The following is a 12,439-nucleotide window of genomic DNA, read 5'->3' as shown; positions in this document are numbered from 1 at the left end:
AAACTCTGTATATTTGAGAACCGTAGATGTCCTAAATTACATGCAAATTTAAGATGGGTTAAAATCACCAAGTGATGCATTTTAGAAAAAGCAGTACCCTGAATTAGTTTAGGATTATACAAATTTTATTGTATTTTCATGAATGCAAGGTTTGTAACATCCATTTCGCTTGGCACTTGCTAGAGATAAACTAATCTGCTACCTAACAATCAGCTATGCACCCCTTTATAATTCTAGTCATAAATTAGTGTAGAAATGTCCAAAATGGATGCCATTTATTGTATATGAAACTATATTCGATGATCTTTCATATGAATAAAATTCATGCTTTGATTATTTTTCTATTAGTACAGTAAATTTGCAAATTGGACTAAAGATCAACCTCTGCATATCTGCGAACAGATATGTTGAATTACGCGCTATTTTTTTGGCTGTTTGTCAGCAAAAATAGAGAATGATATATTGTAGAGAAAGTTAATACCTTGAGTGTAGTTTAGGATGGAAGAAATTTTATAGCTTTTCGACAAATGTAAAGTGAATTACATTAGTTTCACAAGGCACTGACATTGTTAGAAACCATGAGTGAACAGTCTTGGTTTTGTCTATTCTTTCATTCATTATTTAATGTTTACTTTCATGTGTATTATGCTTGATTTTGATTAAGTGTTTTAACATAACTTCTATGGCGATTTTTAAATGTTCCAAGTAGTAATATGTAATTCTCATTGTCATGCTATTTGAAGTTTGTTGGAGCACATTTGTGTACAGTACAAGTATGGATAAGAGTTGGATGGATTTCTCAAGAAAAAGTGAAAAGTACGGGGCAAAACTTAAAATGTTTCTAGAATTTCAATTTTCTAAATCAAGATGTGATGGAATGACTTTGTGTCCTTGCAAAAATTGTGGAATAGGTGTTTGTTTGACTAAAATGCAAGCATACGACCATTTGAAGGTGGTAGAATTTATCAAGAGTTATAATAATTGGATAGCATGTGGAGAACTTTCAAACTACAATGTACCCACATCTAATTCTGACAATACTTCACTCAGGGTTCCAAATCAGACTGATGACATGGAAGACTTAGTGCATGATGCATTTGGAATACCACATGGAACAAATGAAGTGAATGGAGAAGGGGACATTCCTATTTTAGAGGCTGAAAAATTTTACAAATTGATTGATGATTCTCGACAGGAATTGTACAATGGTTGCCAAACTTTCTCAAAGTTGGCTTTTATTATTCGTTTTCTTCACCTAAAATGTCTTGGTAAGTTGAGTAACAAGATTTTTAATATGCTTCTTGATCTGTTCAGAGGAGCATTTCGTAAGGCCTTGACTAATTTGCCTTCTCCTTACTACGAGGCTAAGAAATTGATAAACAAATTGGAGTTGGATTATGAAAAGATTGATACTTGCCCTAATGATTGTACTCTTTATTGGGGTAGTGCTGAAAAAGAATTTCATGTGAAACATGTAAAGAGCTTAGGTGGGTTGTCTCAAAAAATGATCCAATTGGTGAAAAAAGAAAAATTCTCATAAGGTGTTGTGGCATTTTCCCATAAAAGTTAGGTTGCAAAGACTCTTTATGTCTTCTAAAATTGAATCTCGTATGAGATAGCATGAATAAAATCGTACAAAAGATGGTTATATGAGACATCCAGCTGATTCTTTAGCTTGGCAAACTTTTGATCATCTACATCCAAAATTTGCCAAAGATTGTCGAAATGTTAGATTGGGATTAGCGTCTAACGGGTTTAATCCATTAAAAAATATGAATACTTCACACAGTACTTGACTTGTAATTTTAATACTATATAACTTACCTCCATGGATGTGTATGAAGCAACCGTACTTCATGCTGTTTTTGTTAATACCTGGACTATTCTCTCCTAGAAATAATATTGATGTTTATCTGCAGTCTCTAATTAAAGAATTGATAGAATTGTGGGATACCAGCATTCAAACTTATGATGCAAAAAAAAGAAAATTTCAATTGCATGCAGCCTTGTTATGGACTATTAGTGATTTTTCAGGATATGCAATGCTATCTGGGTAGAGCATTAAAGGCAAATATGCTTGTCCTATTTGTCACAAATTGACCCAGTTACGATGATTGATTCGTAGTTTCAAATATTGCTACATGGGGCATCACAGATTCTTAGATAGTAAGCATGAGTTTAGAAAGCAAGCTCAATACTTTGATGGTACCAAAGAATATGGAATGTGACCACCTTCGCAAACTGGGGATATGATTTTGAGTGAGTTGGGAGATTTGAAAATTAAATTTGGCAAATTCGTAAAAAGTAATCCTAAGCTACCTTTTAATTGGAAGAAGAGGAGTATTTTCTTTGACTTGCCATACTGGAAAGATAATGTTTACGACATAATCTTGACTTCATGCAAATTGAGAAGAATGTTTGTGAAAAAATTTGGGGAACATTGTTGGATATTGAGGATAAGGCAAAGGACCATTATAATTCATGCTGTGATTTGAAAGAAATGGGGATGAGGAAAGATTTGCATCCTATTGACATAGAAGCTGGAAAGGTTTACTTGCCTCCATCTTCCTTTATAATGGATAAAAATCAGAAAACTGTATTTTGTAAGGTTCTTAAAAAGGTAAAGGTGCCAAATGGTTATGCAACTAACATTTCAAGATGTGTGCGAGCAAAACCACCTAAAATTTCAGGCCTTAAAAGTCATGACAGTCATATCCTAATGCAGCAATTATTGCCCATAGTTTTGAGAAAGACTACCAAAATCTGTGCACTATCCTTTGATTTGGTTGAGTAGATACTTTAGGCAGCTTTATTCTAAAATGATCTGCCTACAAGAAGTGGTCTGTTTGGAAAAGGATATTGTAGTTAAACACTATCAATTGGAGAAATATTTTTCACCGACATTCTTCGACATCATAGTGCATTTGCACTACAACAAAAATGACCTTTAACGGCATTTAAAGGTGTTAGTATAGATAATCTAATTTGACACTTTACCTTTCCTCACACCTCGGACGAGTGTTGTCCCTTCCAATGTGGGGATAGACTCGTAGCATTCAAATGTGTCAGGAAAACTATGCTGTTATAGCATCCCATCTGCCAACAAAAATCCCTTTTCTTGATAATCAAAAGTGTCAAGATAGCTATAGTCAGTAATAAGTAGGAGTTTTTTTAACTGAGTTGTGCTGACACTTTTAACTGCTAGGGTATTTTTTCTTTTTCTTTTTTGATATAGAAGCAATCTGCAGGTAGTGCTCCCTGCTATACATTCCGTCAATCAGAAACCCAAAGGACTTGTAAAATTATCCCAAAGAATAGAATGCATATAGTAATTTAAAAGCAAAAGTCAATGCTCAAATATAATTTATTGAACTAAAAGTCAGTAACAAGTACTAACATAGCAAATTCCTAACAAGTACAAACTTAGAAAGATTCTCTTGTGCACAAACTAAAAGATTCTCATCCCTAAATTCTATTCTGCCTTCCTCAATGCTCTTCTTTGGCACCAGTTGATGGGAAGAAACATTTTAGCAACGAACTTCACAAGCACAAAGAAGATTCGTGCCTATGCTCATTGTGCAAAGAAATCCGTAAGCTCGCTCTAGCATTCAATCTTTTCACGATAATTCATTAACTGGTTAACTAACAACAGGGTATGCTTCTTACAGAAAGGCATCACTTTGCTGCTGTTCAACCTAGATGGCAGCAATTCTATCCAGGTCAAAGTGGCATACAATGGCACAATACTCCATAGACACAAACACGGGCATCATCACTCCAAATTAAAGAAAAAGATCAACATTCAATAGTCAGTCATTAAATACGTATTGTATAAACAATATCTCACCCTTAGTTCCACACGGGAAAGATAAGGCCTGTTCTTTGTGTCATGAGAAAATCAAACTTTTCCCTTTTTCTCTCCTGACTTCATCCATTCCTTATTAATATGGGGATGAATCCACATATCTTTCATGTCTTCTTTCAAAGTTCTGGAGTCCCAAGTTGTATTCAATGGACCTGCTACCTCATGTATAAACACACAAAATTTCTCTTTCAGCACAAATTGGAGTGAATTAATAAAAGATAGAATGACATTCACAATAGTCATATCATAGCAGTAATTATTCACTCTTATCACTCTCCAATCACTCTCATCTCCATGTTTGCTTCCTTGCAAATTTCCTTCTTTCTTCATTCGAACCTTCCGACAAACAAGTAGGGAGCATGAAAAGTTTTAAAATTTCTTTTTCATCAATTTCTTATACGGCCTGAGCTTGAATTTTAAATCTAAAACTCTACTCAAACCTATGATCAATTCCAGCCACTTAAAATTGATTAACAAGATGAAAGTAAAGCATAATTGACATGGTTGCAGACAAAGAAGAAAACAATACAATTAAGGGGGAAAAAAGATATAAGAGTGTGGGAAACTTTACTGTGGTGATTTCCGCTGTAGTGGCTGGACTCCAGTGAGACGATGGTGACAACCTTCACCTACTCTACTCCTCGGCACGCTCAACCTGAATATCTAGTCAATAAGGAGAAGCATGGGGATGGGTTTCAAAGGAAAGAAGAAAACGGAAAGAGCACGAGTATCTGTTTTCTTATTCTTTTTGTCCTAGCAAAGAGAGCGAAGGCTTATAGGTGCAGGTGTAATGGTTGACGAGGAGGGCAGAGAAGTGGCAGAGTTAGCAACTGAAAATGGGGGAGTAGGGCGGCGGCAAAGGCGGAAGACGGAAGAACCAAAATGGGGGAGTTTTGAGAGATAGTTTACCGAGAGAGAGAGTTTGTGAGAGAGATGAGAAGAACCAAAATTTTGCTGGCCGGCAAAATGAAAGTTTTGAGATTTCACTAAGTGTTTTGGCAAAGGAATCTTCCACCAAAATCAAACGACATCATTTTATGTTTTAATTTTTTTGGTGTATCTCACATTTTCTCAAGTGTCATGATAGGGAATCTAAAGACACATTATTATTTTTATATCAGATAAAATAAAAAAAATTAAAGTAGATATTATTGAATTGATAACAAGTGTCATGATAGAAGTGCTATAATGACAAAAACCAGCAAGTGTCCTTATAGGCGTGTCAGAAAATGCCATTTTTGTTGTAGTGTTGACTATTTATTTAGCAATTGTAGTGAAGTTAGGTGGACCGGTGCATTATTGTTGGATGTACCCCATTGAAAGGTAATATTTGAAAGTTTCATTATGCTTTAAATTTTTTTTGTAACTTTTCGATTTCTTTGATATTGGAAACTATTCATTAAACTTGAAACTATGATGATTTAGGTATTTGGGAACATTGAATTCTTGTGGTCAAAATAAAAGTAGGCCTGAAGGTTTTGTTGCTCAAGGCTACTTAGCAGAAGAATGTTTGAATTTTTGCTCCTTATATATAGCAGACTATGTTGAGACGAAATTCAATTGTCCAAGCAGAAATGAAGAAGTAAACCAGAAAATGAAATTGGATTAGATATATTCTCAGAACCAGGCCATTCTTTGGGTAAAGGCAAGCCAACAACTTTTGATGCTTAAACATCGAATAAAGCACATCAATATATCCTTAATGTTTAAATAGCCGAATATTCTGTTCAATGCTAGATGCTAAATCTGTAATTGAAATATAAATTTCCTTACAGGCCAAAGAGTTGGGATGTCCTCCTACTAGAGTAGAAATTTCAATAGATTCTATACCCATGCTGATGGAATTCCATCAAATGACATAGTTGCTGAGAATTTGGTAAGGATCCATGAAAATTAACACAAATGTTTGAATTGCGTTATTGTTCTCATTATAATTGTAGTAATAAGTGTTTTTCTTTCTTCTTTAGCATAAAATGAATGAGTTGAAAAATCAACTTCCACCAGATTCACAAGATCTAGTTGGTCGAAATGATATATTTGCCTTGGTAGTTGGGCAAGACAAACATGGTCATATTCACTTGTTTGGTGAAGGTGTCAATCCGACGGATTTATGGGGAGACATCCCTAGTCGCAGCACATGCCACCGTATAGCTGTTGAGCAACAATCAACATTATCAAGAATGGAGGAAAGACTTCAGTGACAAGATAAGGAAATTGCCAATTTGAAGAGATTGGTTTTAGTGCATCAAGGAGGTCACAGTACACCAGATAGACCGAGACATCCTTCGTCATCGTCTAACAATATTTCAAACCGTCCTCCAGTGCGACCTTTTTGAGTAGGTGTCTAAAACTACTAAATTTTTAGGTGGTGAATCTAATTAGGCTAACAAAGAGGAAAAGATGAAAAATAAATAAAAATTATAGAAATTTAATTTCGGCAGCTGAATTATTGAAAAAAATGGATGCCTTGTTTTCAGTCTTACAATATTTCTTTAGAATTTTTCCTTGTTTACTCTTCAGTTTTTCAAGTGGACATGGTCAAAATTTCAGCATGACTTTGATTCTTCTATTTATTGGCTCTTTTAATAGGTAGGAAATATGGTTTCACTCAAAAGTTTGTTTGATCAAACAAAAATTATGGTAAAGGGATATTTAAGTAGTATGAATCCGTTGGATGAAGTCGAGGGATAAGCTCTTGGATCATATTGGTATGAGATACATGTATAAGTTGCTGTGAATCCAAATGAGCAATTGATTAGACCCCATGATTTGCAACAAACAATTCAAGATGCACTTGGAGCACCAATTGCTTGGCCTCGTAATTTGGTACTATATCTAAATATTATACTCATAGGTTTTTTTGGTATTTTATTGCTTTATGTCACTCCATTGTTATGAGTTTTCTCAACTTTATGTAAAGATCAAGTTAAATGAGATTTTTGTAAGCAATTTGTTGTGGTACATGTGATTCTTTCGGGCTGATTATTAATGAATAATAGTATATATTAATTTGTGGATTGTTAGGAGGGATGAATGTGAAACCCGCGATTTTTGGCTCCTATTTTATTATGGCATTATTGTAATTTTTCCAATTAATTAAAAAGATAAAGTTTTATGTAAAAAGAAATAATAAAATAAAGTAACGGTAGGATGGGCTAAGGGGTTCTATTAAAAAAAAAAAAACTTTGGCCCAACCCACCTACTAGTAGGTAGTGCTAGGTTTAGGATTTCATTGAAACTCTAGACAGAAAAGTAACCCCAACCTTACATTTCTTTCGTCTGACTCCCTAGAGCAAGAGCCATCGGAGAGGAGAGGAGAGAAGAAGAAGCAGGCGACACCCTCAATCGATCCGACGATTAGGCACCTGAACCAGTACGTTTCGAGTTCACGCAAGAAAACTTCTTTTTCTTTTAGGTTTTGGTAGTTGTACTAATTGTTCTAGAAATTTTATGGACATATATTATTGCTATATGCATGTAGATCTATATGTTTTTATAGGATTCATATATGGATTAACAGAAGTAGGGTGTTAGATGTTAATCTTTGGAGCATAGGGTGATTAAATCTGTTGAAGAGAAGAAAAGAAAAAAAAAATGAGCAGCGGTAGCCTTGGCCAAGCACTGCCGCAGGGAAAAGAATTCCAAGGGTTGGCCTCTAGCCAACCCAAGGCTAAGAATATTACAAAAAAAAAAAAAAAAACATTAGATAATGTTGCCAGCACTTGCTGGCGACAATGGAGCAAGGAGGGTTGGCCCAATTGAGGAATTGGGTCGCCAGAGTCATCAGGGTCTCTGGCGACCATGGTCAGCCATGGTTGGCCGGCCAACCATGGGCCGCACCAGAAATTAAAAAAAAATAATAACAAATAAAATAAAATGGAAAATAATGATAACAATAAACAAAAATAAATAAGTAGAAAGGGAGCAATTTAAATTTGGACCAAACTATAGTATAAAAATTTAGTAAATAGTTAATAAATAGATTTTAAATATAACTAGTCCATTTTTTTATAATATATTGTGAATATTAAAATTCAGGACCCAATGTAATATAATTGTTAGAATTGAGGGTTAGTCATGTGAAATATTACTTTATTAATCAAGTCTAAAGTACTTAAATAGAAATCTAAAACATTTTAACCTAGCCTATTTAGATTAAGTTATACAACGTAAGATAGGCTCTAGATTGTTAAACAGAGCGCTTAAAAATATAATCATAATAATGGTAATAATAATATGGATGAAACAAATAAAGGGTGTAAACGAAAATATAAATATAAATACAAGTGTAGTAAATTAAGACAATAATTATAATAATAAATCAATATATATATATATATGTGCATATATACATAAATAATAATAACACTTACACACGCACAAAGGTAGGAATAAAGTGAAAGGTAATAATAGCTATATAAATCGATATAAGTGGTAATAAAATAAGGTAGAGACAACAAGGACGATAATAATAGTAATAATAAAGCTAGTGGTAGTACAATAAGGATAACAATAATGATAGTAAATAATAAGGTGGACGATACCGTGAATAATAATAATAATAATAATAATAATAATAATAAAAAATAAATAATTAACATCTTTTAAATTAGGAACTTTACAAAAAGGAGAACCTTCTCAATTAAGAAACTTTCTAAATTAGGAAGCCTTGCAAAATGTACACTTTCCAAATTAAGAAACTTTCTAAAAATAGAAAATTTCCAAATTAGGAAACTTTTCAAAAATAGAAATTGTCCGATTTGAGGGGAATGCTATTAAGGTCCATAAAATGGTCTAGATATGAATCTTGTACTTACTTAGAGATTGTATATTTATGCATTTCTATGAAGTTGCAACTAATTAGGGAACCTATGTACTTGATAGGTGCAATACAAGGACCTAAGGTAGTTCCACTTGAGCAGCCAAACAGAGGTAGGTGATACTTACTCTTCTGAGATTTCAAATGTGCAAATGAAACTCTCGTTTTCAATCCTATTTGGCTATGTTGACTCGAAATGTGTTTGATTAAATGTTTTACTTGGGTATTTATGAAAGCTGTATTTTACTATACAAAGATGGACCATGTGACTTATTTGAAACGTTTTGATATGTTCTTATATACAAAATGAGTTGAATCTTTTATGAAAGCAAGGAATTATGTATATGAAATACGAAATGAATTTTGACCAGTAAAGCTCAGAGCGGTAATGGAATAGACGGTAGGGGCTATAATCCTGTCTAATCGCCATGGTAGCCTGGTATAGAGTCCGGTCGATTGGTAAGGTCATGGTAGCCTGGTATAGAGTCCGGCCGATTGACAAGGTCATGGTAGCCTGGTATAGAGTCCGACCGATTGACCCAAATATGAATGAGACCAATTGGTAGTCATGAAACTTATTGGTCGCCCACCTAGTAGGGGTTTAATCTCTAGGCTGAGTACTCAGTGGCCGGTCATTACATGTACTTGTTATGAGCTGATCTGGAAGAATGATTTATGAGCCGATATGAAATGAATTTATGAACTGATTTGAAATGAGACTTATGAACTGAAATGAATTGATTTATGAGTGGATATGAAGAGATTTGTGACTTGAGACGAAATGAATTATGACTTTACGATCTCTTATGTACATCTATCAATAAGATGCTTTTAAATTGCTTGTCATCCTTTACTACTGATTGTTTTATAAATAATGTTACTTTCAAAATTACGGATGTGAATGATATGCAAACGATTTGAGTTGTACTTATATATTTGTGTACCTATAAAATTAAGAGTGCACGGTCCAACAGAGGGGTAAATATTACCTACTGAGCGATGTGTCGCTCAACCCACTTCTTACCATTTTTGCAGATTCGGAAGAGTACGAATTGGTTTACATAGAAGACCCTGAGGATGACTTTTATTAGTTTAGGTGCATAGAAGTTGGCAGGCTAGCTACTTCTAGTGTTATCCTATTTACTTTTGTTTCCGCTGTTTCAATTAGAGAATAAGTGTATGACGCCTTGAATATTCGTAGACTTCCTTTTATATGTAATTCGAACCGTACTTTATTTGTTTAAATTATTTAGTATTGCCAAGTCTAATTAGTTAATGTAGCCTTGTATTCCTGAGTGGGACTTGGGAGTACGGCGAATGTCATGTGACGGGCACGTGCGGGCTCGGGGCGTGACATTTTTAGTGGTATCAGAGCCTAGGTTATATGGTCCGGAAGTATGTGAAATGGTTTTTGAGGCATTAGGGGTTTTGAGAATTGAAATGAGATGAAAAGAAAAAGAGGATTAAAGGAAATAAGAGATTCATCTGATTTTTTTTGTTATCAAAGTTTATGTTATGCGATCCGGATGTATGTTGATTTATATTTGTAATATTAGTGATTTTAGGAAATGGGAATGAGGTTGGATAGAAGATTGTGAAATAAGGGATTTTCATAATATTTAGTGATAACAAAGGTTGATGTACGATTTACTCTTTAGAGGAAATATACCCTAGGAAATGATTAATTGTGACTAAATAAATAGGCTTGAAAATTTGCATGTGTAAATAGTTGAAATGGTACAATTGGTGTTTATGATGTCTTTTTATTGGATGTAATTTCGGTAGTACACTCTAAGTTTAAGATGTCGGACGTGTAAGAAATAATATGTGTATTTGAAGTATTGTCTGTTGGAAATTGAAAGGAGATGGAAAAATAGATCAAAGAAATAAGAGATTGCTGTGACTTTTCAGTAGTATCAAAGCTCAAATTATGATAGTTGGAAGTAGATGTAAAGATACTGAAGATATTTGTGATTTTGAGAATTGGAATGAAATGGATAAGGGGTTAAAAGAAAATAAGTGACTCTATAACCTTTAATGGTATTAGAATTTTAGATTACAAATTTATTGGAATGACCTCAAGTATTGAGATGATAATTACTTTCGGTAAGTAAGTGGTGACTATATGCATGTGTTAAGTTGAAAAGGTAATCAAGCCCACCTGCCAGGTATGATTGACACTTACAAAAAAAAAATAACAATTATAAAAGGGTAGTTAGGGTGTTTTTTTGTAAGTTTTGATCTCTATAGTACATTTCAAATTTATCATAGGATGTAAAATTCTATGGGTAATCTTATGTCTAGTTGAAGTCTACGAACTGAAAATATTGATGAAATTAGAGTGCACAACGAAAGTATGAATGATCAACAATATGATATCATCGAACGCAAGCAATACACATTGGATCTTGGAATTTTGTTGACTTATTTTCAGGTTTACGATAATTAGATCTAATGCTCAAGACATTTACTAAACTAGCTGATATTATTAGTTTTGGTATTAATACATTATAATCAAGCACTACATATTTTATAAATTTCTTACAATATATAATTTTACATACTTTTTCCCTAAAAATGAATAAATGGTGAAACCAAAATTTTATATGCACAAATAGTTTTTTCAGAATTTTTAAATATGTACCTTTACCTTACAGTTGTTTGGTAAATATAGTTTCTAAATATATATGTATATATCTATATAAAAAAAAGAATAACTATATTGAATAATTATAACCTACAATCTTGTGCAAAATATATTTTTTTTACTCACCCAATCTCAAAAGAGCTTTAGATAAAAGTATTTTACAAAAAAAAATATTTTTTTTCCTTATCGTATAGAAAAATCTAACAATAATTCTTGATAAATTCTCTTTGTACTCTAAATTCTAATGCTGTAAGAAGTATAGTTAGTTGACTTATGTATTTCAAAATATTTTCAGTTTCTAAACCTGTATGAGTTTGAACTGTTATACATAGATAAATATTTTACCAAAGTTATGATAAAGTTATTATATTCAAATATGAGAATTTGACAATAATTTTTGTATAGAGTTTTCTAAGTTTTTGTGTGATCAAGAAGTTTGTGAAACAATATTTGAGCTATTAATGTTTTCAGAAATTGAATCGAGTTAGGTTTAAAAAAAATGACCAAAGGAAATAAGATTCTCATGACATTTTTAGGTTATAAGATCTGAAAAGAGGAGTGATACTATTTGAGGTATTATTGATCTCTTTGGAATTTGAAATGAAATAGATATGAAATTTGAGAGAAATAAGGGATTTCCATCACCAATTACAAATACAGTGGGCAGGAACCCATATATCGAGATAAGGATTATTTTGTGATAGTGGATAAGTAAGTTGTGATAAAATGCGTGACAAAAGAAGAAATGGTACTCTTAGAGTCTCTGGTATCTTTTCTATAGGTTGATAGTTATAGAGCATTATAAACCGATATTTAGAACGCCAGTTTTGTGAGAGATATTATGTTCATCTGAGTTATATAAATATGAAGATGGAAGGTATTGAGAAAAATAAGAGTGCGCAGCAGAAACTTGATGGAATTAAATAAGGGAATCCGATTTAGACATTATAGGAATAATTCCCAAGATGTATTGCAAGAACATTGAAAATTTTGCTAACTTATTTTGATGTTTATGTCTTTTAGGTTTCGAGGACGAAACCTTTAAAAGGGGGAGCGAATGTGATATCTAGTCTAAAAATGAATTGTGAAAGTAGTGTCGGATTGGGAT

This window comes from Coffea arabica, chromosome 9c (assembly GCF_036785885.1).
Source record: "Coffea arabica cultivar ET-39 chromosome 9c, Coffea Arabica ET-39 HiFi, whole genome shotgun sequence".
In the NCBI taxonomy this organism is placed as follows: domain Eukaryota; kingdom Viridiplantae; phylum Streptophyta; class Magnoliopsida; order Gentianales; family Rubiaceae; genus Coffea; species Coffea arabica.
The sequence above is the reverse complement of the archived record's forward strand: the minus strand, read 5'-3'. Positions refer to the sequence as shown.